General features: G+C 35.7%; 1 protein-coding gene, 1 long non-coding RNA gene and 1 other non-coding gene across 6 annotated transcripts in view; 2 read left to right on the top strand and 1 right to left on the bottom strand.

The window, feature by feature from the left end:
• LOC122811533 overlaps nucleotides 1-26705 on the top strand; it is a 228476-nt gene that overhangs the window by 120406 nt on the left and 81365 nt on the right. The window lies entirely within an intron of this gene.
• Nucleotides 1-26705, bottom strand: part of SCN8A (sodium voltage-gated channel alpha subunit 8) — a 1580263-nt gene that overhangs the window by 98664 nt on the left and 1454894 nt on the right. The window lies entirely within an intron of this gene.
• Nucleotides 19252-19324, top strand: TRNAC-GCA. The gene has a single exon. It is a non-coding gene; the product is annotated as a tRNA-Cys (tRNA).

A 26705-nucleotide genomic window follows, 5' to 3' on the forward strand; every position in this document is an offset into this window, starting at 1 on the left:
CACAAATATATTTTCTGCAAGACAGGATAATCAGCAACTATTTTAAGAAATATGTTACATACAGTGATTTTTTGTGCACAATCTAAAGGCAATATATGCATTTTTTCAAAGAGAATTATTGGAGAAAAATTCATAAAGATGAATGCAGCTTATATAATGAGAGATAAAGTGAGTTTTTCAAGTAGCAATAGTTATTTACTGAAGACACAAAGACAATTTATATGAGAGAGGCATAAAACTGATTTATCCAAATGCAATACTTGATGGTGATTTTAAGCAATTCAAAGACTTACAAACAGTGGCACAAGTGCTAATTAATGAACTTAATACAAATGTTTGAGTAGGCCATACTGAAACTATTAGTGCTTTTAACGTTACTTGTTTTGAAGAGTGGAAGTTTATAGTGACTCCAATGAAAGTGATGTGAAGACTTAAGTATTGGTTAATGCAATGAGCAGCAAAACAGACTTGGAATGAATTTATTTACAGAATTGTAAAGACTTCCAAAAAATATTTAAGTCACAAACCATTAGTGAATGAAGATGAATTTAAATTTCATAACAAAAATCAAAGGAAAAATAAAAGCATACATGAACACTTTACAGAACTGTGCACAACAGTAGAACACTGACAGTTTGGAAAAGAATGTCTGATTCTCTGAAGTTTTAAAAGATATTCTTGTGTGGTATTTACTCTAAGAAAATACAAAATGGCTATAATCAAAGAAACATTTAAGATGAGACCAGATATTGCAGTACTAATTCAAACAGCTGCAAGAAATGATAGTGAATTACTAAAAACAGGAATGAATAAGTGCACAATTAATACAGCTGCTAGTAAGTACACTAATAAGAGATTTATGGTTTCATTGTGGTAAGACAACACAAAGCCAGAGATCGTCGGTTCAGAGAAAAAGACTGTAGAAATGTAGTAAATAGGCAATGCTGAACAAATGTGCAGATGGAATAGTATACTATAAAACAGCACTAATGATAAATACGAAATGACGAACAATTATATCAATCAATTCATTTTTTTACACATTTACTAACTTCACACATTGCAAGGTGGCATGCGTACACACACAGTTATAAAAAAGCAAAGAATATTACAAACATTTTCTTTTTCATGCATTCATTATACATATGCCCTGAAATTTCACATCATTCTGCATGCATTGTTCCCACAAATTCCATATTTCTATGTAGTTTGCTCCTCCCCTTTTCTAAAGATCCCATCTCTAATTCTTTTATCTCCTTTACAACATTCCTTAATTCAGTTACTGTTGGTTGAAATTTTGATTTTCATTTTCAGATAGTTGCTGTTTAGGTAGCAAACAGCATTAAACTTACTAGGGTCTTGCTATGTCAAAGGATTTAAGTTTCTATATCACAATGAAAATAATCATTACCTCGGTTATAATAATTTGATCCCCCAATATTTCTGACAAAGTGCCCTGTAGGCATTTTTTTTTAAGTCTGCCATCTCATTGCATTCCCAAAAAGCATGTTGCCAAGTACCACTCTCTTTCTCATCACACCTCCAACATTTGCTGTCTGCATGTGGTATAAAAACATCCATGCAAACACCTTCATACAAAAATCCTTCTGGACTTTGTTGTATACTTAGGAGCCATAAAAATACCCTCTTACTGTTGCTTTGTATATTGCCTTTCCATTTTCATTTCCCAGTCTTTTCTAAACTTTTCTGATTAATTCTTACAGTTATCATGCATTATTGTATATGCCCTACTAACTACATACATTTTTAACCACAGCGTATGTTCTAGACACAACTAAAACTCAAACAGAGCTGGTCTTTGATTTACCACTACTCTGTCCCTTTCTCTTTTCCTATATTCTATTATCAATCCCTGATAGTGAAGGCTCTCTACAACTCACAGTCCAAATTTCTGCTTGGCCTCACCCCACTCTAGTAGTCTCTTGTTATTTGTTCACAATACCTTGGTTTCTTTACTAATTTTCTCCAACAAATTCCATCTTTCTCTTGTCAATTTTCTATGTCCCTACTTGTAGTCATCCCTATTGGTAAAATCAAGTTTTTTCCATTCCCGTGTTGGCTTAATTCTCAAAATACTTATGCTGCTTTGTAAACATTATGTAGTGCATGGAGCACAGTGATTATGCTCCAATATCCAGAAAAAGACAAATCAGTTAAGAGTTACAGTGGTGCCAGACCCGACCTTAACAAATGTTAAGCAGCCCCCACTTAAGTTAAGGTTGGGTCTCGCATTAGGCAGTAAAATTTACCAGTAATGATCATCAAAAGACAGCAGCAGAGGAAAACATTGGTTCTGCCTGCTGTCCTTAATGATAATGTGTCCTTTCCTCTTACAAACTTAAAAAGTACTCAGAATAACAGGATGTGTGTTTGCCTACATTTTGACTAAAGGATATGAACTCCGAAAATCAAATGTATATCACTGTTCAGTGACTTCAATCCTCTGTGATTTGTCTGAAAACCACAGACTTTATGAGGAAAAGTCCAAACAACCAAGGCAAAAATCTGGACATTCTGTGAAAATCTGGACAGTTTACAAGCATGGCAAGATGACCATAAATGTAAGAGAGTGTGTGTTATACTGCCTTTCTCACAGTACTCGCAAAGTTCTTTATGGCCTTGAAAATCCAGCTAAGCATTTGGAGTTTTTTTTTTTCTTTTTTATACATTGTAACTAGTAGTATATGGAGGACATAAAGTTCCTTGCAGTACAAAGAATCCGATCATTACCTAAATTGTGTGTTCTTGATATGGATGCCATGATTCACCTCTTGAGCTTCTCTCTCCAGGTGAATTTCTTGGCATCCACGTGTTGAACGCATAATAAACAGGTTATGACTGGCAACCCACTCATACTAGACTATATTCTGTAAAGCTGTTACTGCTCTCCTAAATGGCTTACAACAAAAATCCTACTCTCTCCTTATTTCACGACCCCCCAATGTCATTATCGCTTTCTACTTTGATTTGTAACCTTCTGCTTGTGGTATGTACATGAGCCTTAGTTATGTAGCTCTAAAGTATCCATTCAAATGTAGTAATTATAAACCACCTTGTTCTGTGAGAAGAAATAAGTTATCCCACTTAACTGTTGCACTCTATCTTTCCCCCATAAATTTCTTAAATTCTTTACTAATTTTGGTACACAGCTTCTCCTTTACTCAATAAAAATATGCTTGACCTGTATATAGCACCAAAGCCACTAAACATTTTTATTGACTGCACCTTACCAGTAGTGTAGCTATAGTGTGGTGAAAGGGGGCAGCTGCATCGGGGGGGGGGGGGCAATGTGTTAAGGGGCACATTTAGTAGCTCCATGTTTTTAATCTATTTTTTTAGCTCTCGTGTATACAGAGTCAGGGCAAGGACAGGCTACTGTTAAAGAATGTCAAATTGAAAAGTCCTTTTTTTTTTTTTTTTTACTCTCAAATAGAAAGCACGAGGGTTAATGGTGAGTGTTCAAACCTAGACTGCTGAGAAACACCAGATCGGAGACTTTTTTTCCCTGTCACACAAAGCATTAAATGACTAGATGTGAGAGCTGCACCAAGCACAACAACCAGCTACACTTCTATGTCTTACTATACAAATCTGTATTCAAGAGCTTCTAGTTTTTCAGTTTTTGTACCATCTTTTATTGAGTCTCTTTCTACATAAACAATCTTTTTTTAATTAAATACTTAATCTTATCTTGTTCCAATAAATATGGATAATACCTATCCAATTCATGTGTGGGGAACATATTTTACCACTATAGCCTTTGTTTTATTGTCATTTATTTTATATCCTGAAGAGAAGCGAAACTATTTCAAAATACTCCTTGCCAATGAAATAGTGTTTTCTGGATATACTGAGTACAAAATAATATCACTGGCAAATTAAAATAAATTTTCTTCAGTACCATACCAGTTATACCCTTCAATTTGAGAGTTCCTTATTTGTTTATGACAACTGGTCTAAGTATATAGAAAGTAAAGAAGGCACCATGCCTGGTTCCTTTGTTCACAGCTTGTCAGAGAGGAGCCCTTCCAGCTTGATTCTTACCTTGGACCCTTCATATATCTTCCTAATTATCCTTATTATTCTATCTGGAAATGCAAAGGGTACCACTGCCTTACTCCTAATATACCAGCCAATTCTATACAGTGTAGTTTGAGGGGAGAAACAATATTATGAGACTAAGCCCTTATGTTTTAGCATCATACACTTGTAAGAATGGGAGACAATATGAACAACCAGAAGATTGCTTGGGTTGAACCGAGTGACTGAATTTAACAGGTAGAAATAGTATCATGTGGGAATAAAAAAAGTTTGTATTCAGGTATTATAAGATCAGGTGACAATACAGAGGTATTTAGTATTTTGCATTTTGTGGGTCAAGAGGGAGAGAGAGAAAGAGATGGAGAAGCAGTGTATACAAGGAGTCAAGCAAGGGGATATACACATGTAAGATATATGGCTTGGAATGTTGCAGCAAGTTCCAGATATATAATGGGAGGAGAAAAGAGATTATGAGGGAATAAGATACACACACACACACACACACACACATATATATATATATATATATATATATATATATATATATATATATATACACACACACACATTATATAAAAACACATTATATAAAATGGGAGGAGAGAGAGAAGAGAGACATAATGTGAGTACAGAATACCAGAGTGCGGTTGTGTCACCAGTAGAAGCACAATAGTGTGAGCACGAAGTGTGAGAACAGCTGATGTACAGACAGTCAAGGAGTGTGTGTTATTCAGCAAACTGTCAAGGAGAACTAGGAAGTACAGGAAGAACATAGTGAATGCTGTAGACTAGTGATTAGGGCAAGACCGAGTGTGAAGGGGATTTTATGCTCTGAAATGATTGAATGATAAGATGACTGGTCATCTGGTGTAGAGAAGTAATAAATGAGCAGGGTACTGGACCTGGGGGCTGAATACTTGTGGATGAAGGATGGAAAATATTAAAACGGTGTGTTAAGCACTATGGGCTGGAATGCTTGGTGATGGAGGCACTTCCATGTGCACAGCCTCCCTCTGGATCATCATTGTTCTGTTAATCTTGTCAAATAACTGCCTCTCCTCCTCAAACCACACTGATCCATATCTATCAATTTTGATAATACCTTATAGCAATTCTCCTAGTTAGTACATGCATAAATTATTTATAATCATTGCTCAAAATTTGAAATTGTCCTATAAGAAGTTGGTTTAAAAGGTATTTGCCCTGTTTGAGTAGTTCAGCCACTGCAGCTTTTTTCTAAGATGCTGGTACTGTCCTTCCTTTTAAAACATTGTTAAAAAAACTTCCAGATCTTTATCACTTTCTTTCCTCCTAGCATCCAGACTTCCACAGGAATACCATCTTCTCCTGGAGATTTCCCAGTAGACTGATTATACATCACCATTTCTTACCTCATCTCCCATCTTAGCTATTAATTATTGAATCTCATCTTCCTCTAACCTTTGCATATTTAAGTCTACCACACATATTTGTATTTATGCCTTTTTTCTTACTCTTCACATTCCACTGCTTTATACGGGTTTTTAAAGAATTTCCAAAATATCTCTAACAACTTTATAGGGTCTATGGTTACTTCTCTAGTCAAAGGCTCCCTAAGTTTGGCAATATCCCTTTCCATTTTCTGTCTAAGTCACTAATAGTTTTTGTGCTCTGCTGTTGTCAGAAATACTTCCATTTTAGTATCCTTTCTAAATTCATTCATATTATCCAAATACTCCCTTATTTTCCCTTTAGCACTCAACAATTGCCCCTCTTCTTTCTTTTAAGATTCCCATACATCAGCAGTATTTTAACCTTTGATAACCCCACTAAATAAATTACTTATTTCTATATTTCCCCTCTCTCAATGCTATCATAAAGTCCATGTTAATTTTATCCCATACCTCAATTATCCCTTCTGATAAATTTGTATTTCCCCTAACAAATCTTGAATCATTTCCACTACCCATTTCTTAAATTCTTCTCTTTTTAATATGCAAATAGGAACACACCAGTATCTCATTTTTACTTTATTACTCTGCATCTTTAGCTTATTATTATTATTATTAACATATGGTCTGAAATAGTTACTGGATGTGTTTAAAAGCTTTCAGTTAAATATTCATCGACCTGTAAAATATAATTTCAGTCCTGTCTAACCCATTTCCAACCCATGAACACTATTCCTTGTTGGAAGCTAATTCCTTCTCTCATAATTCTCTTAAGCTCCTTAACAGTAGCTTTAAGAGTAATCAACCTTCTTGCTAATAACCCCTTATTACCACAAATCTTCTCCTCTTCTATCAGTATCGGAGCCCCTCTCACAATCACTATTACCCCCTTTTCCCTTGCCCTGATACTCCACTGAACAACCATTCTGAAATCCTTTTTTTTTTGCCAAATGCACATGCTCATTTCTATCCAAGTGTGTTTCTTGTAACATTGCTATTTGTACACTAAACTTTTTAATATATTTCAGTATTCTGTGCTTCTTGTCCTTACCTATAATGTTGTTCATATTCCACTATATAATTGATAAGACAGCCATTCTGCATGACAGCTTTTCTGAACATGTGTTTTCAACTTCCAACTTACACGTATATGTAATATTTGGCAAGCTGATCATACATACAACTGTGGCTTCATGTCTCTGTTTGAACCCATGCCACATTTTCCCAAACTTTTTGTTTCAGTAAAAACATTCAATAAACAACGGCCTGTGTACATTTTCATTTAACATCCTAACCCCTTTAACTCACAGCAACATGTGTACATAACTATATATACCTCTCAAAAATGGATGATATCCCTCCATATATGATCTGTTACAACCAAATAGACAGCTGCACCCACAGGCTTTACCCATTCTAAAGTTAGGTTTAATCATGATAAAAATGAGTGTTGGAGCCTGTGTTCCTATCTGCGCCAACACCATCCATAATTGCCCAACTCAATTTCCCTCCAAGATGTGAAAATCAACTTGCAAACTGTCGGTTAACTGATTTTTAGGATTAAGTAGTAGTACAATGGCTACCATAAAATAGACTAGATTGTTGTGATTTATACTTAAGAGAATGATGCTAATAGGAATACATATGCTTGCATTTCCTTTAGGCTTCATTTACTTTCAATGAATTGCTTGCCATTCCTCCTTTAAGTATTCATGTTAGTGTTTCTCATACAGATGCCTCAGAGTTCATGGTTCAGTCATTTCCTGACTAATTTCTTTACCCAAAGACAGTTTGTCTAAAAGTGCAGAAAAAAAGACCAGATACTGATTTTGCGAGTGTATAAGTTAGTTCTTCTCAAATTATAGGAAACTATAATTTTACATGATTTTAGTGTACATTTCCAGCAATATGCATAAAACCAGGAGAACCGCCATAATTTAATGCACACATATGATCAGTTCACCCCACATCCTCACTCAAGCAGCCCAAGATCACAACATGATACTCTTTTATTAAGCCTTTATTTTGTTACAGTATAAACTCCATATACATTGAAAATATGATAAAGTACTTTTATACTTTAACAACACTGAAATTAACAGCAGTCGCTGATAAGACATCCCCCCACCTCACATTTAAGGTACCTCTGCTTACTGTACACAGCTATTTTGCAGTGTAATATGCACTTAACTTCAAAATGATTAATATACACATATTGCTAAAAATATTTTTTTTTACTTGCAGTTGCATCTTCAGTCGCAGTTGCATCTTCAGTCCCTTCATTATCCTTCTAAACATTAATGATAAAACTGGTAATTGTGGGTCATCTCACCAATTTAGCACAATCCACAAACTTCCAGTCTTTTTTCTTCCACTTCTTGCAGAAGACAGTTCTCATGTCTAAAGTGCATCTTATGGTAAAGACACTTATAGCACTATCACATTTCCTAGCAAAACATACTCAGCCCAAAAGAATAAAGCAGCATGATAAAAATGATGGACAGTCAAGTCTGGCATAAGTTCCAAGCACCATTGAATTAATGCATATGTATTTTACTACCATAAGTGAGAAATTACTAGTACTGAATATAATCATCTGAACTAGAAGAGAGACTGTTCTGTGTAAAGGCTGTGAGACTACTATAAAGAATGGTTAAGAAGTGATGGGCTCAGGTGCATGCACACCAATGAAACCTACTGTCTGATAATGTGTTCTAACGTACATGCAAGACAGTTGGGCAGTACATATTACAAGCAAGAGTTGTGGCATTGAAATTCATTTCTCACAGCTTTGTACAGGGGTCTGGTATTAAAAAGTAAATTAAAGGCTTAGAAAAATGCTGTACTTGATGCCAAATGGCCCAAAATATGCCACAGAATCCATTTTCACACCCCCGCAATGGCAATTTCTGAAAGCATATTCATATTGATTTTTCGCGAAGATTCATGCTTTCTGTAGTTTTAATTGCTGTAGATGCTGCCACTTACAGGCCAATGGTCTGCACAGAATCATCTAACTTTGAAAAGACTACTATAGTCCTGGAAAAACATACACAAGGCATGCTCTGCCAAAATAGATTGCTTGTAGTAATGGACCAGAGTTTATCTTAGAAGAGAGCGTTCAAAACACTGACAAAATAAAATGTCATCAAGCATTTTATACTTAAGTTGCTCCCCATTATTAAGCCACAGATGGGGTAGCAGAAAAATCTATTCAGAAATTCAAGATGACCAAGAGTCCTGACCATGAACCACTGCAGCACAAAAACAATTTTATTTTGCATCTCAATATGCTTTTCACACAGCCATCAGTCCATCTCTAACATTCTTTGATTCTGAACTGGATTTTAATGACCTACTTGGACTTTATGAAGCCTTGTCTGCGAACAACCACACAAAACAGACAATTTAAACAAATGAATGAGATGCCAGCCAAATATTTTAGTACTAGACAGCACAAAACAGCACATGAAAGCCTGGTCAAAATGTCTGAAAGATACCTCTACCATATTAAACTAATATGGAAGACATAAGAAGAACTAATTCAAAGTACACAGCTGTCAGAAGGTCTTACACCCACTATAAGAAGATGGAACACCAAATGAACAAATGTGCATGTCAAGAAGGAATTGCCAATGGGTGGGTGACTAATACTATACTGACAGAGATGTGGATGATCAATGCAACATTCTAGGATAAGGGATAACAACTGCTTCAGCAAAAAAAAAAAAAAAAAAAAAAAAAAAAGAGATGGATGACTGAGTTTGCTCTTAAAATTCAGTACACCCTGGTGTAGGACAACAGATGAGAAGTCTGTGTAACAGGTCAGTTTAAAACATGAGACTACCAAACACTGAGTCAAGCGCAACAGATCCACAGATATGTTTTCTGAGTGCCTTAAGGGACAAACTGAAAAAGAAACTCTTTAGAGAGAGATGTAAAATGGCATACTTTAAAATGTGATACCTAAAATCAAGTATCACTGTGACATTTAATACTGGTAACGTAAAGTAACCTAGTGTAAAATATGGCTTCCAAACTACATATCTAAAATAACAGGAAGTATAGGGTATCTGTAGACTAATTAAGAAATGGATTAAGAAAGTACTCAGAGTATGAAAAGATCCAAACTAGGGCTGTGCAGCAGTCCAAGTGGGGACAAGTTGTAGTTGAACAAATGCTGCTTATCTTCCTATATAATCTGGTTTCTCAAAAACACATGAACTTTCATAGTGTGAGGTAAATACACGAAGAAAAAAGTAGAAACTGGATTGGTTTAAAAATATATGAAATGTCTTCATTGAAATTTTCCGAAACTCTCTAAAGGGAAACAGGGTAACTCTTCCTTGTGATAAAAATTAAGGAGATAAATAAAGTATTAAATATAAAACCCTGAAGGATTTTATCCGAATCTGAAGTATTAGGGATCTCAAGGAAATGAGAGATAATTTTGTTAAATATCATTTGTCACTCTTTACTACACTTTTTTATGAAAGTCATTTTTGGAGGACTAGAAGACATCAGGAGTTAGATCAGTTCCATTATGAATTCTTGAGATACATCTTGACAAAAGCAACCTAATGTAAATTCTTTTCAAGGGGCGAGCCTTCCTACTTTATGTGGATGACTCCCTTCAAACCAATCTTTTTAACTTTGGAGAAAATTAAAACCACATAAAAATTTGACTACTCCTCATGATGTTAGAGAAACATTGCTGCCAATGATTCTGTATGACAAGATGCAGTCAACAAATCGCAATTCATTTGGAAGTAATAGATGAGTTACAACCTCATCCACCAGTATGGAAGCTGTTAGATCGAGATGGAGAAGTAGTAGTAGTAGTAGTAAAATGCAAGTACACAAAGACCAGTAAGTACACTTTCAAATGTGGCAGACTCTCATGGGTAGGGAGTTAAAAAAGTTGTTAGAATGAAATAATCAGCATCATGTACAGCATTACTGTTGTAAAAGCCAATTACAAAATGTGAAAACTAGCTTTGAATAATATTACTGAAGAAATGGACATGTCAACTGAATCAAGCACTTCCTGCCTAGAGTTTTGTTTGCCTATGCTGGCCATGATCAATTAGGAGAAAAATGCTTAAGGAACACCTAAAGGTAGGTAAGATGGCGTGAATCCTGGCTGAAGTGAAAAAAATGGTTTAATAATACAAAGGATAGAAAACAGGGACTCAAAACAGATATATTATGAGAGTCCACCAGGATGACTACTGGGAATTAATTTGCACACTTTATACATGTGATAAAGTTAAAGAGAACAGACCCATAACTGTGAAACATACAAGCATGCATATGCACATACAACTGCAGCAGAAGACAACTAATGGACTACTTAGACAATCCAACTGCTGTACCTAGCAATCTGCAAATGCACATACTCCTTTTCTTCTACCTACCTCATTGTCCTTTTGAATGATTTATTTGAATTACACTGCAACTTCCCCCTTTGTGCACCCTGTTCCAAATGCCCAGCACTGTTTTTTGTAAAGTAATAATTCTTCATATCCAAACAGCAATTTAATCTCTGCATTTGGATACTATGTCCTCCCTCTCAATTTTTCCATCTTTAGCCTGCTTCCTGTAATCCCACATACAGTTTACAAACTGTTATTCTTGTACTTTTTCAACCTCTCATTACATGTCATCCCCTCTATTAATTTCCTCAACCTAGCTGCCCCCTTCTATAGCCTCACTACTGCATCTTGGTTGACTTCTCTTTGTACAGCCTCCAGAAATTACTGCAAGACTACTGATGATGCCTTGCAATTGTTCCTTATGGTACTAGTATTACTTCAGTGTCCCATGACTTTACAACAGAGATTCACATTCAGGTAGCTGTGGCTATTGCTTTTTGCTTTAATTTTTGTGTTTCCTCTCTGCTACTATGATCATTCCCAGTGCTTATTCTTCTTGCGCAGCTTTTAGATGACCCCCCCCCCCCCACCAAACCAATACACTCTCTCAGATGGTTATTCCCAGTTGTAGTATCTTGAAATTATTCTCAGGGCATTTCAGCTGCCACTTCTCAGTCCAGACAGATATCCTCCTTACAGCCTTCATTAAACAGCCCTATCAATGACGGTTGCCAAAATGTTATCATCTGCAGAAATTCTAACTGCCAAGTCTCAGGAATGATACCTGCATACCTTCACTACATATAACCATTTCTTTAGCTCTCCCCCCATTTACTACCTCTCTCTCTCTGTCTTAACTTGTGGCTACTTTTCTACCACTTTAATCAATTTGTTCCATGCATTTATCTTTTTCAATATGCCAGGCAACCTTGAATTCCAAGATGGCAGCTAACTGAGAAACATGCTGATCATAGCTCCCCCAGTCTGAAAGCAGATAAAATGTTAAACAGATAATAAATGTTACCAATCTGGGAAAAATCTGGTTACTAAGAATAAAAATACTGCCTTTTTTATCTGGACAATTGTTGTTTTTCTTATAATCCAGTTTGCTGTTATTTTATACTAAATTCAATTACTAGCTAGCAATTACACTGCCAGGATGCCAGCCAAAAAGAAATATGGAAGAAGTAAGGAAATTCCATCAGAAATGAAGAAGAAAGTGCTCTAGATGGGAAGGATCTTTTAGCAGTTCAGCAAAAAACAGTTCAGGCGGTAGCTTTATTACAGGAGATGGTTTGCATTAATTCAGAGAAAAAATAAATCAAATGCATTCAAAGATATTTAAAAAGTCAGATATTGCAGGAATATATAAAGTCAAATGACAAAATGACAGAAAAATACAAGAATCTGTAAGGAATAATTCATATGAGCTGATAAAACTGACTGACTATAAGGCTTCTCAAAAAGACCTGTTTGAAAAAAAAAATAGTAGAGTTACAGGATAAATAATACTGAGAAAACCTATATTTTTTCTTTATACTAGAGAAACTGGAAGAAGATGACTGCATTAATTTTAAGAAAAGTACAAATAAACAACTGGACTGGAGTTCTACAGCAAGATTTGTTAGTTGGAGAGCACGTGGTATATATGGCCAAAATTTGTCCAACAGAAAGATCTGAGACCAATATTATTAATGTTGCGATCATACCAGCAGAAACAACTGTTCCTAAACAAACTGTGGCAGAATGGAAAATATTAAAAATTGTAGATACCAGAGCGTTTGTGGAAAATAATTATTCATTGTACACTGGAGAGAAGAGAAGCAAGTTTATCCTGGCAATATGGGTATGCTGAAAGGGATGTGTAACATTTAAGCTATTATATCCAGCTGTCTTTAGAATATTTTTTCTTTGAGAATGAGACACATTCTTGGATGCCGAACAGGATCAGAGGAAACACATTTAGCCAAGAAAAAGGAAGCCAGCAAGCTAAAGGAAGCTGTACTACTAAATCTTTGACAAAAAATCTCCACTGAAACTTTGCAAGTGAAACCTTTTCCACTGTTTCAAGGGAAAATGCTTGAGCAACAGAAAAAGCCAGGAGCTGACTAGAAGAATCAGGAGTACCCTGGACTCCAGACAGAGGTCAGTGCTGGGAAACAAAAATGATCAGGAAGAAGACCAATAGTAAATCAGAATTAGTGAATAAGTAGGAGAACTGTGAAGCATCAATCCCACATGATGCAGCTTAGACGTGATGGTGGTTCTGCAAGAAGAGTGGATGAAAAACATTAGGCATTTGTTGATTTGTGTTTAATGGGTAGTAGAACTGTAAAGCATGACACATCTATGTGTAATTAATGTTTAAAATGACACTGAATGAAATGATGTAGTGATAACTGTAAGTAAGACATTTTTGTTCTCATTAATATCTGCATACAAATTTCCTGATGTGAACAGCATGTTATTTTGCAATACAGTTCTGTATGGTATACAGTCACAGGTATTTTAAATGCAAGGTTGAGGGGAATTTTTTCAGTCACTTCTGTATATGCTAGTGTTGTTACAGTAATAAAGTAGTCTTTCTTAGTTGTAATGCAGCCAGGCATTATATTGTAAAAAGGAAACAAAGTCTGGAAGTAAGCAAATTAAAGTAATATTATGATCACTGGCTGAGAAGGGAGGGGGATAATAAATGTGTGTTGATCATATTATAAATAGAAATAAAAAACAGCAATTCCCCTTGCTTTTAGGAAGGTAACTAGATTAATGATATGTTTTAAGTAAGAAGACTTTAAAAACTTCATAAAAATTATAACAAAAATGAAAAATGGTAATTATTTTTTCATTTAAACAGTAACTAGTTGAGGGATTTATATCATCACCTGCTTCAGAGTAAAGAAACAGTCTGTAGGTGTAGGCAATTAACCATGACAGGTCTGAAAGTACACTTACCTCAACAGCAAATGTTTCAGTGATTATTGCTGCAGTAGCCTTACCTATATGGGTTACATCCTGAGGATATAACCAGACAGCTAGGGCTACTCAGCAGTGATCACTATGATGAACATTACTGTGTTTCGACAGAAATATATGACAATATAATTAACTTTTAAATGGAAACTAGTAAGTAGGTGAGTACAAATCAAAAGAAAAGCAAGAAGTGAAGTTTGAAATTTGAAGTTTATACAATTAGTTGCATACTTTGCAGCCTTAATACTTTAATGCATTAAACAGAAAAGTGTGCTAAAATGAGTCAGTGTATAAGGACTACAAGTAATGTTAAGTGAGGGCACAGAAATTGTTTTTTTTTTTTTGGTTTTATTTTTATATCTTTGAGGGCACACAGATGAGATAACACATAGAAATCTGTGTAAGTGGGAACAGACGCTTTAGCCTCTAACATGCACAACATGCACAACAGCATAGTTAACCTTAACATTAGAATACAGAATACTCACAGGCAAAGCCATTGATTTGGAGCAACTGCTATCTGAAGGGGACAGACTTCCTTTCTGGAAAGTGTATATAGTTTTGTGTGTTTACTGTGAGTTAAAGAGAGTATTTTATTTTTGAAAATGTATTTAGCTTTTCTTAATGCTTTTATTGAAACAAAAACTCCAGGAAAATGTGACAAGGGTTCAAACAAAAATGAGAAGAAGCTACTACATACAAGAGCAGTCTGTCATTCGTTAGTGTGTGCATGTTAACTGCAGGATAGAATCATGCATTCAAAATAAGAGCCATGAATAAAATATGGGAGTAATATATTTAATCAGAATGTATTTAAATTCCACCTAAATGTACTACGGAGTTTAGGAGAATTTTCAGGGAAAATAATAGTCTTTTAGCAATGTAAATTATTTATGGTTAGTGACTGGAACCTGTTTTCAATAGTGAGGACATAACAGGGGATATCTAGAAGGGAAAATATAATAAGAGAAGGTAGATTTCTGAATTAATATGAGAATATTTGGAATGGAAGACATGAATTCAAAAGCAGGAACTAAAATAGAATTTACATATTATTCCCAAGATCCAATAACCGGACTAAAGTGGACAGAAATTACATTTTAAAGGAGCACAAGTATTCAATTGAAAGCTCTGAAACCAATCCAATATCTATATCAGATTATGCACCAATAAAAGTAAGGTAAAGATGCAGGGTAATGATACAAAAATGAGACACTGGTGCTTTCCTGCTTATCTGTTATAAAGAGAGGAATTAAAGAATAGGTAGTAGGGTCTATTCAAGAGATATTACAGAAGATGAAGGGCTTCTGATATGGATAAGTTGACACTGACAGCCTAAAATAGCTCTCCCTGTGAAAGAAATCAAAAACTAAATTAAAGGCTGGTAAAACAAATGATTTTTTCATTAACTGCCATTTGACTACAAGTTTAATGAGTGTCACAGGGAGAGACTAAAAAGGAAGGTGGAAAAAAATAAGGAGAATAAGAGTTAAACAGCAAAGAAGACTACGTGGACTCGGGGCAATGATAGTAGGCAAGCTAAATGTATCCCAAATAATATGGCAGGGACTTCTATGGAAGACACGATAAATAAAATGTATAAACAAGCATTCAAAAACAAGTGCAACATTTGAGGAATACGTACAACTCAATAACAAAAGAACAGAAGAAACAGAAGAAACACTATGCCAAGATTCTGAAAATGTAAGTACATTAGAGACAGAAAATATAGAAACAAATGAAAACTTATTTGAGCAATAGGTTATCCAAGATGAAATATGACCAAAGTTGACTGAGCCCAAGTAAAAGTCCTAGGGGGACAACTTACTTATAGCCATACCTGAAAAAAAGAAGAGGGCAACTGCAAGAAATTTAAGCTGGAGAACTTAGGTAAAAGGACTGGGCTGCCCATATAAGAACTGAAAATTCAGACAGCCCACAGGGTGCACTTACTAGCTTCATTAGTTATGAAAATGCCTAAATGACAGTAGTTAAATTTCAGTTTTACGAGCAGAAAGACCAAGTCTTATTGAACCTCTGACAGAAGGGGCAAACCATAAAAACTGATCAAATGTAAATCCATGTGGATATCAATTATCCAGTGGCAATCCAGCAGCAGAGAAAAAAGTTTATATTGGTAACAAAATTCTATAAAAAAATTCAGTTCAAACTATTGTACCCAGGCATACTTGATGTATTCCACCCATAAAATAGCAGCAGAAGTATCAATGAAAAATCTGCAGAGCTCCAATAATGAACAAAGGAAAGATGTTTAAAACCTACAGGAATGGGCAAATGTCAGAGTCTCCCCTATAAAAACAATTTACTGTATTTTAGAAGAAGCTACTTGACAGATAGTGTAGTACCTGAAAGGAAGAGGGAGTTTATCTGTGATCCCTCAATTTTCAAGATCTGGAAAAGGAAAAATAGGCAGGAAGACTAAAATTATAACTCTGGCTGACTAACAATATGGACTCCAACAAGACAGAGTCTTAGTAAACTTTATTTAAAAAAGAGAGGTAGTTAGTTACTTTGCTTATTACCTTTTACATTTTTGGAGTATATATTGTATTAACTTCTAAGTATATTAACACATCAAAATCAGACCTGTATTTAAATTTATTGCATTCTGCTGTGGGAAGATATAAAGTGGTTTTAGGACACCTAATGTAACTTTACATGTAGCTATATAAAATAAGAAGTTTAACAAATATTGTCACATTTGCTTTAAATATGGCAGCCATAGGAAAAAGTATGTTTTTATGAGGTGAGAGATGGTATAGTATACATGGTTAACTGCGGTGGTGGTGCTGCGGTAGTGTTGTCGCCTCATAGCAAGACATTGTCCCGTTCGATTCTCAGCTAGAGCGTCTTCTGTGTGGAGGCATACGTGAATGGGGCGTGCCTTCATTGAAGGTTGTGCGTCAGGGCTGGTAACCCAGTATGTAAAAATCCACTACCAATCATTAGCTGACCGGAGTTCCGCTGTGGCGACCCCTAACCGGGAAAAGCCGAAAGACACAAACATCCTCAACGTGATGGGCACTTTTTTGAATATTGAAAATAAAGTGGTGAGCTGCATTTAAGGGGAATCATAACAGCAGAGTCCAGTAAGAGTTTCTTTGAGGGAAGGGAAACAGGAGAAAATATTCAGCTTCTACTGGCTGATTAGAGGGAATGCCCAGTGAAGTAACCAATGACACTTCAAGGACTTTAGCATGTTTCCCCATAGTCTGGACAGCTACAGCAAGAGAGCTAGGAACTTCCAGATAAAGTGACAGCAAAATAAAATAACGGGCAATTTAATAAGGAAAACAAGAGTATTAAAAACAGAATGATGAACAGTCAGAGGAGGTTACAAGGTTGGAATATTAACAGTTACATAGTCATAAATAGTTTAATACCTCTAAAATAAATGGTTACTCTGTGCAAAAATGAAATACATTAATATCTCACAGCTAGTTCAACAGTCCCATGTATCTTCTATAGAAAATCAGGGAGTTTTAAGATGAAACAAAAGAAAAGTAATAAAACACATGGGAATTTTGTTTATATCTTCTGCATTGTAATGGGAACACTTAATGGTAAGGAAAATGTCACAAGTTAATGAAATGCAGTTAACACAGAATCTGGAAAAGTGGAGTTAAATGGAGAAAAATACTACTACTACTGCTAACAATAAAAAAGACAGAGAGAGTATTTTCAAAACCAAAATCTGGGTGAATGCCTGATGATGATAGAGATTACACTATAGGTATTCAAAACAGTTTTGTCTAAGTCCAAGTACTTGGCCATTTTGTCCTTTCAGACTATTTAAGGAGGGGAATTGGAATTTCCAGTGCAAAGTGCCCCTACAATGTAAAATTGCTAGGTGTATTCCATGAATAGTGAATTAACAGAAAGACTGAATATGTTGCTAGAGAAAAATACCTAATGGGTCTGCATACAGATGCCCTTTTAGATATTATAGGAATGGAATGATGGAATCTGTTTCTTCTTGAGTGAGAACAGTTAAGCACAAAGAACAAAAAACAAAATATAGGAAGCATCAGTGACTCAATAGGTAGCACACTCAGGTGTCATGCTCTGAGATTAGAAAGCTGCAGTTCTATTCTCTCCCCAGGTACTTGGATTAATTTCCCATTACTGCTACTGCAGTGTAGCATAAGGGATGAGATGTTAAAGCAAGGTCCTATCTGTCTGAGATGGTAATAGCTCTACTGGATGTAAAAAATCCCACAACTCTTATTGAAAAAAGAATAGGAGTGCTTTATTAATATTTACACTCATTTCATACCATATAAAAAACTTTAAATCAATTATTTACAGTAATTTTTGCATTCATATTACAATTTACAAGCTATCAACACAAAAGAGCTTAACTAAACAATTCAATACCTTCCATTCTTTTTTTCTTTTATAGTTACCCATTATCTCCACAACCTTTCTTCCACAACTATCTTCTCATTTCAACTAATACATCATCCTCTTCCATGTTCTTGTTATATAACAAATTCTCACATCCTTTCTTCTGCAACATTATCCCATTTATCAATATTACATTTCTTTATCATACTTCCCATACGATATTATATTTATATTATACATTTAAATCTCTCCCATCTGTATTAATTTTTAAATTTTTCTCAAAATTCTTTATTCTTTTTGCAATCCAAAAACTAATGTTTTGCAGTTTCTTCTTCACTACAGTCAACACGTTTTCTTTTCTTCATTACCCCTTATATTTCAGACTCCCTTTTACTGGTATCTTGTCTAATAAAATTCTCCAAAAAACGTGCTTCATAATTTTTTCAAACCTTTTTCTTCTGTCTTTTACAGTGTTTTTTTCATCTTCTTTTAATTTCTTCCTTGGGTACACAAAACAAATTTCTTTGTGCTTTCTTTGAAGGTTGGGCACAACCGGGCTGGCAACTCGACACCATAAAAATTCACTGCCAATCTTTAGCGGACTGGAGTTCCGCTGTGGCAACCCCTAACCGGGAAAAGCCGAAAGACAGTTTTCTTTCACCATTAACCCCACTTACTTTTAAAAACATAATTACATTTTCTGCTCATTGTCTTTTTTCTTCCACCCTGTTCTTTTTCCTTTGTCCCTGTTTTTTTCCCCCCATACATTTTACATTTTCTCATGTTACTTCTTATCTATCATTTCTTTTTGTATTTCTTTTACCTTTCTCATTACCCAAAATAAATGCACAGATGCTAAATGTACTGCTGAAGATTTTAGATTCAAACCAACATTTTATTATAAATTATTCCTCTTCTCACTGGGTTCAGCCTTCAGTCCCTAATGAAGCCAAAAAAAACCTCAACCTTTATTCATTTGAATGGGGAACCTATATATTCTCCCTAAATATGCTATTTTCCTAGTGCATAAATATATGTGGAATGGGGGTATAAGCTCAGTGGTAGAGCATTTGACTGCAGATCAAGAGGACCCTGGTTCAAATCCAGGTGCCTCCTGCAAGGATGACTTTAAGAACCTATGACATCAGGTAAAATCTTACATGTTGGAAAATTATCTGACATTTGAACTGCAAGTTTATCATTTTGAGAGGTAAGCAGTGTTATTTATATTGCTAATTATACAATTAAGCATATGTTTTCATATGCCTGTAAATATCTCAAACATGCATTCATTCTTCCCTCATTAGGCCAATCATTGAGTACAATGCCCCATTTCGCATGTACCTCACTAAACACCTGCAACAATTGGAGAGGCAGCAAAAGTACTTCACAAAGAGGATCCTAGGCCTTAAACATTTGTCCTTAAACAACATCTATTCTCAGTCTCATATCGCCTACTTAGAGGCGATCTCTGCTTGACTTACAAAGCCATGCTGACCCAGCTCTGTTAGAAATGCTACAGCTAAACAAATCCAAATCCCTCCACACCACACACTCCAGAGACCTGAACCTCATTACCACTATCAACAGAACATGCTGGAGGGACAGGTTCATAACCCAGAGAATGCCCATGCTATGGAAAAGACTTCCCCCATACATGTCAAGCAGAGCATCTCACTGGCCCTCTTCAAAAGAAATCTTGATGAGTGGATGGGAAATAGAAAATTCACCCCAGGGATCACTCCATTGGCTTTACTCGACAGAGGCACTGGGAACTAAGGTTGGGTGGCACGATGCCAGAGTAATCATATGGGCTAGACTTGTAAAGGCCCCAGGGCCACTAGCCTAGTACACACCTATGAACCTATATGTCCTTTTCTGAAATGATAAATAAAAACTTTTCCACCAAGCTAACAATTTATTTATTCGGGTATCTCTCTCCATTGACTTTATACTTTAATATCTAACAAATCTCACTCCTAAAATCTTTATTTCCTTTCTCATGAAATATATTCCATTTATTTACATTTTTATCTCACCAAATAACTTCTACTTCATTTTAATTGCAGACCACATTTTAAACAGTTTTCTGATCCTATATTACATCCTCTTATAACCAACCCTTATTTTTTGTTATTGGAACTAAATCATCTGCATATGTCATACATGTGGGTAATATAACATTTCCTACCATCTCTCATCTCACCTACCATATTTCATACATATGTCTGCACAACTGCATTCATCACTAATACAAATAAGCACATACTCACTGGGCATCCCTGTTTTACTTCTCTCTCTTAATACTTACTTTTTTCTATCCATTGATCTATCGTAACTTTTAAGTGTGAATTTTCATAACATTACATTAGTATTTTTCTCCTATACCATATGCCTCTAAAATCTGCCACATTGCTTCATGGCCAACTTTATCAGGCTTTAGTGATCAATCTTACTTCTTTATTTTCTTTCAGTATCATCTCTACTACTTTTTTTTCACTATAATTAACGTCACCACTCTTTCTTTTATACCATAAATCCCTTCTCCTACTACCCCCCATCCAATACTTTCTCCTTCCTTTTAGTAGTATTTTCATAAATATTTTATAGTCAGTATTCTCTAGTGTTATAGGCCTCCAATTTTTATATCTTTTCTTTCATTCTTTTTCCATACAAATTTTATCACTCTACCATGCCTTCTTCCATTATACTTTCCTTCATCCACTCATTTAATATTTTAAAAAAAGAAACTTTTCTTTCATCTTTATTCATTTCGTTATAATACTCATAACTTATACCATCCAATCCTGGCATCATTTCATTCTTACTTTATTTTATCACATTTGCTCTTTGTTCACTTGTTACATAATTTTCTAAAACAAATCTTTATTTTCTTCAGATTTTTTCACATTACATTCTTCTTGCCCATCCATTTTCTCTACAACCTCCATAATATCTTATCGTCTGTAGTTTAAGTCTACTTTGCCATCTAAGACAGCATCCTACCTCCCTTTTCTCATTTTTACTTATTTTCCTAAATAAGGGAAACCTCCTCTTTATTTCCTTTCTGGAAAAAATCACTGTCTATGAAACCTCATTTTTACTTTTTCTCTAATCTTTTTACACACGTTTTTCTGTTTCCCTTATGTTGTCACTTCCTTGTTCTATAGCTTTCTCATAATGCCAAAAAATGTATTTACATTTCATTTTATTTTTCTTCTTTCTACTCATGTTTTCATACTTCTGCTCATAGTTTAACCACCACTGTATCCAATTTTTATAAACTATTCTCATTGTCATAAGATATTTCCATAATATTTCCCTCTCATCTTTTCTGCCTCCTTTTTAAACTCTAGTTGATCTCTTAAGCCCTTCCCTCCTTTATTATTTTGGTATCTTCCCCTATTCTACCCCATACTGTTTTGTGATCTTAAAAGTCTGCTACCTGCACTCTCCCTGTTATGTCTTTAATGTCTTTAGAGTAAATTATATAATCAATTTAGTCATAAAAATTCCCCTTTTATATGCCCATTCTCTATTCTTTCCTACTTTTAAATCTCCACATTTTATTAATTCCCTTAACATCTTAATATCTTCTGTTATTTTCCCCCTTTTTTTTCCTTAAGTTACAGTTAAAATCTCCTACCACCATGACTGACGATTACTAACACTTTTGTTTAAATTTCTTCAGTTATCTTATTATTGTCATATTGGCTTATGTATAAATCACTATTACAATTGTAGATGTCCACTTTATTCTCATATCATTTCACTCCCCATCTCGGTGTTGTTATTGTTACATCTAGAATTCTTATTTCTTCATTTTTATCAGAATTCCTATTCCAAAACTTGTCTCATTTCCTACCAACCAAGCAATCTGCCCCCCCCCCCCCCCCCCATACTGCCTGTAGTCTTTTCTCTTTTTTGTTACAGCTGGTATCTAGAAAATAAAAAAAATCCTTTTTTATTTTCTACACCATTCCACCACCTCAAAACCTCATATAATTTATAATCCTATTCAAATTTAATGCTAAAATTCCTGTTATCATTTTCCTTTTTTGTAAGTGTTTTACTTCCAATCTTATTTTGATTTTCCTTCTCCGAAATCTCCCGCCATTTGATTTTTCACCATCTTATTCACGTCTTCGATTCTCCCCCTTCTTCCACATCACTTCCCAAAATTGCAAATCTGTTCTCTACCTGTACATTAATAACACTGCTTTGAACTATTTCTTCTCTAACTACTTCTTCATTGTTTAACCTTTCTTCAGCACCTCCTCCTTCCCCCTACCACCTACTCTTTCAACATCTTTTGTAGTAATATTTTCTACCATTTGTCTTTCTCCTGAGCTTTCCACTTCATCTACTCTTTCCTTTTCTAATATGGAACAGTCAAACCAAAAGTTCCAAATTCTTTACATTTACTACAAAAAGGCTTACAGATTGTTTTTGCTGTATGTCCTCTCTCACCACATTGTCCAAACCTTCATTTGTTAAAGTCTTGTACCAAATAATTTTCATCCCCACTGAAATAACATGCTTTGACTGGCCCCAGTAACTAACAAATCCTCTTATGCCATTCAAATTTGTTGTATTTAAAATATGCTGAATTTTCCCATTCTTAACATCTACTGTTACTGACACTTCCCACTATTTTCACTTTCACCACATATTTTTTAAACTTCATGTATTTTACTACATAGTGAAAGAAAAATAGTTTTAACTCATGCTCATCCATATCTGAAGTTCTAAACTGCACATTTATTCTCTTTTTTAGTTGTAACCCCAACCTCTGAAATTAGTAGTTTTTTTATATTGTTACTGTATTTCTTTTTTCAGTCTCAGTCATATGTTTTCCAGCAAGTTAAAGCTTTCAAATGTCATTCACAAAAAAGTGTAACTGGTCATATCCTCTTAACTCCTTCTTCCATATTTTCTTGCTTTGCTGCATCTACATAACTTTTTTCTAACAACAACAAAAAAAAAAAACTGCTACAGAGGTAAACCCTAAAAACTGGCTACTCCACCAACCAAGAATACCCCAACTGTTTTACCTTCACCAGCTGTTGTATTTCCAATTTTTCAGTGTCTTCCTCCTGTAAAACTTTAACCACCATTTCACTCCATCTTGTTTCTCCTTCCTTTAGCTCTGCCTGGTTCATCAACTCTATCAGCACTTGTGTCTCCAGTTCTCCATTTTCCAGCTCTTTAACAGTTACTTCATTACATTCGCATTCCTACAGTAAGTTTTCTCGTGTTCCTCTTTCCAGATCTACTGCACTCTCCTTCATCTTGTAATTCCTGGGACTGCAGTAACACCCCTCCATTGCCACCCAGCAGCCCCAGAGAGTGTTTTATATCTTCTCCTCTAAAGGGAAGGGGTTCTTTATTTACATAATCAATAATTATATATACAAAATCAACAGTCATTTGCACTTTTATTTACTATATCTATCTATCTATATATATATATATATATATATATATATATATATATATATATATATATATATATATATATATATATATACATATATACATACACACATTTTTCATTTACAATGTATGTATACACTATTTACAAATCACATCCTCTTTTTACATTTAGCTTCATCATATAGATCACATACTTTTTAATTTTTTGACCCCCCCCCATTCCAAGTTCCATAACCAATACCTTATTTTTTTCAACATAGTTCCCAAGTCCTATTTTTCATTAAACATAACTTACTTAACTCTCTGATTCCAGATCAACCATAACAAATACTGTTAAAGACTTTCAACCTCTTTCATTTGTTTTTATAATACGCAAATTCAATTATATCCATGTTTAAATCGTTCACATCTTTAAATTAATTCACATATTTTTTATCCATAATCTTTTTCAATAACATTTTTGATCTTTTACATTCCAAAAAAAACATGTTCACAAGTTTCAAATTCCCCACAATATAAACATAATATGTCGTTTATACTTTTATATAGCATATTCACCTGTATTGATAATTTCTGTATGACAGTCTCCATAAAAATCCTGACCTTCTACATGTCTTTTACATCTTTTCAATCTTGCAATAAAAGCATTTCTTTTCTTAATGTTTAATTCCTTCCAAGGATCTATACAACATTATGTACTCACCATAACATTCCATCTTAGTAGTTCTACTTCATTTGTCTTCAACCTGTGGGATACAGGATCTGTATCGGATCCGAGCCAGCAGTCTTACTAGCATCTGCTCCGAGCTCCAAGCCCCTTTCCTTACCCATAATACACCTCCACTACCTTCCAACCCCCAGATTGAGTTTTCTGATTCTTATACTGATAACTCGACCTGAAAAAATACTTGTGACCTATAATTGCAGCCCGTAGGCTGTCCATATGACAATGTCCGGGGGAAAGAGAGAGGGATGGGTGAAGACAAATGAAGTAGAACTACTCAGATGGAACGTTATGGTCAGTACATAACTTCTTTATCTGAAGTAGTTTACTTCATTTGGTCTTCAACCTGTGGGACAGAGGCCCAGCTACTAAACTCCTGGGTTTCCCTCATGGAAGGATATTCTGGAGCACTGCAGAACCAAAGGATGCTCTCCTTCTGGAAGTCAAATCCAATTTGTAATGAGAAATAAATGTATTTGATGAGGACCAAGTAGTTGCAGAACAAATAACATCCAAAGAGACTCTAGACCAAAAGGCCGCAGACGTAGCCATGGACCTAGTGGAATGAGCTTTCACCTGACCCAGCGGAGACATGCATCTGTTCTTATAGACTTGAAGGTCTTATAGACATGAAGAAATCCACCTAGCAATAGTGACCTTGGAGATAGGTTCACCCAAAAAGGGTTTATAGAAGTTTACAAACTATCAGATTTACGGAAATTTTTTGTCCAGTGTAAATAGAATCATAACTGTCTGTGAACATCCAGCACGTGGAGTTTGTATTCCATCTTGTTAGCAAAATTAGGAAAGACAACTGGTAAATTTATGGTTTGACTGATATTAACTGGTGACGCCACCTTGGAAAGAAAGGATAGATTGGTCCGAAGGGAAACCCTATCTTTGTGGAAAATCATATAAGGAACTTTGACGGATAAGGCCTGCAGTTCTGAAACCCTTTTTGCAGAGGTAGTAGCTACCAGAAAAGCTGTTTTCCAAGATAAGAATTTTAGATCTACGGTTGCAGTGGGTTCAAAAGGCAGAGCGTCCAGAGCTTGATGAACCATAGTAAGGTCCCATGGAGGAACAGGATCCTTGACTGGGGGGGCGTAACAGAAAAGTCCCTTTGATAAAGGCTTTACACAGTCTGGAGGAGGCTAGAGAGGCAGAATTCTCACCCACATAAAAATGAGAAATAGCAGCCAATTGAACCTTGACAGTAGAGGAACTAGCTCCTTATTGAAAAATGTCAGCTAGAAAATCAAGAATGGCAGAAATAGGAGCTGTGAAGGGGTCTAAACTCCTTTGAGAGGCCCAAAAGGACAAATTTTTCCATTTACTGTGATAAACCTTCCTGGTAGAAGACTTATGAGCAGTCACCAAAACAGACCTAACTGAGGAGGATAATCCAGGAATCCTAGCAATCATGGGAACTGAAACAGCCAAGCTGTGAGCTTCAAACTGTCCAGGTTTGGATGAGGAACCCGCGATGGGTGTGAAATCAGACCATGAACGAGATCCAAGATCCAAGGCAGAGCCAGAAGGTGAGACCAAAGGAAGGGAAACCATACCTGGCGAGGCCAAAATGGGGCAATGAGGATCACTTTGCTCCCCAGTCTACGAGCTTTCTGTAGAAACCTCAGAATAAGAGGTACTGGAGGGTAAGCATACAGAAGACCGGGAGGCCAAGCATGGACTAGAGCATCTCTGGGGAACTCCTCTGGCAGGGGATTCAGAGCGAAAACCTTGCTGCACTTCATGTTAGAAGGAGATGCGAAGAGATCGCAGCAAGGCTGACCCCACTCGAGGAAGATGTGTTCCACCACTGAAAGATTCAGAGACCACTCGTAAGGCATCAGAATAGTCTGACTTAACCTGTCCACTAGAATGTGCATAGCGATAAGAAAGTGACCGGTGGAGATCGCCCATTTCCACACTCTCACGGCCTCACAACAAAGGGAGTAAGACCTGTTTCTTGACATCCCAGACCACTGACATGTTGTCTGACTGAATTGCAATGGTTCTCAGAGGAAGAAAGGCATGAAGGGCCTGCAACACTAAAAGGACCGCCCTCATCTCTAGAACATTTATGTGCAAGCTGGTCTCTACAGGGAACCACAGGAATTGGACTGTCCTGCCTGAACAATGCCCCCCCACCCGAGTTTGGAGGCATCCGTGGTCCTTGTGGCTTGGGCAGGGGCTGGAACAAAGGGTCATCCTCCAAAATGTCCAGAGAACACATCCACCATATGAGGGACAACCGACAGACTCAACTGAGTTGTATTGGATACGACAATGGAAGTTCCAACAGGGACCATTGTACAGCTAGTGTCCACTGTA

Source organism: Protopterus annectens, chromosome 9.part0 (genome assembly GCF_019279795.1).
Source record: "Protopterus annectens isolate FY-2018-M chromosome 9.part0, PAN1.0, whole genome shotgun sequence".
Classification (NCBI taxonomy): domain Eukaryota; kingdom Metazoa; phylum Chordata; order Ceratodontiformes; family Protopteridae; genus Protopterus; species Protopterus annectens.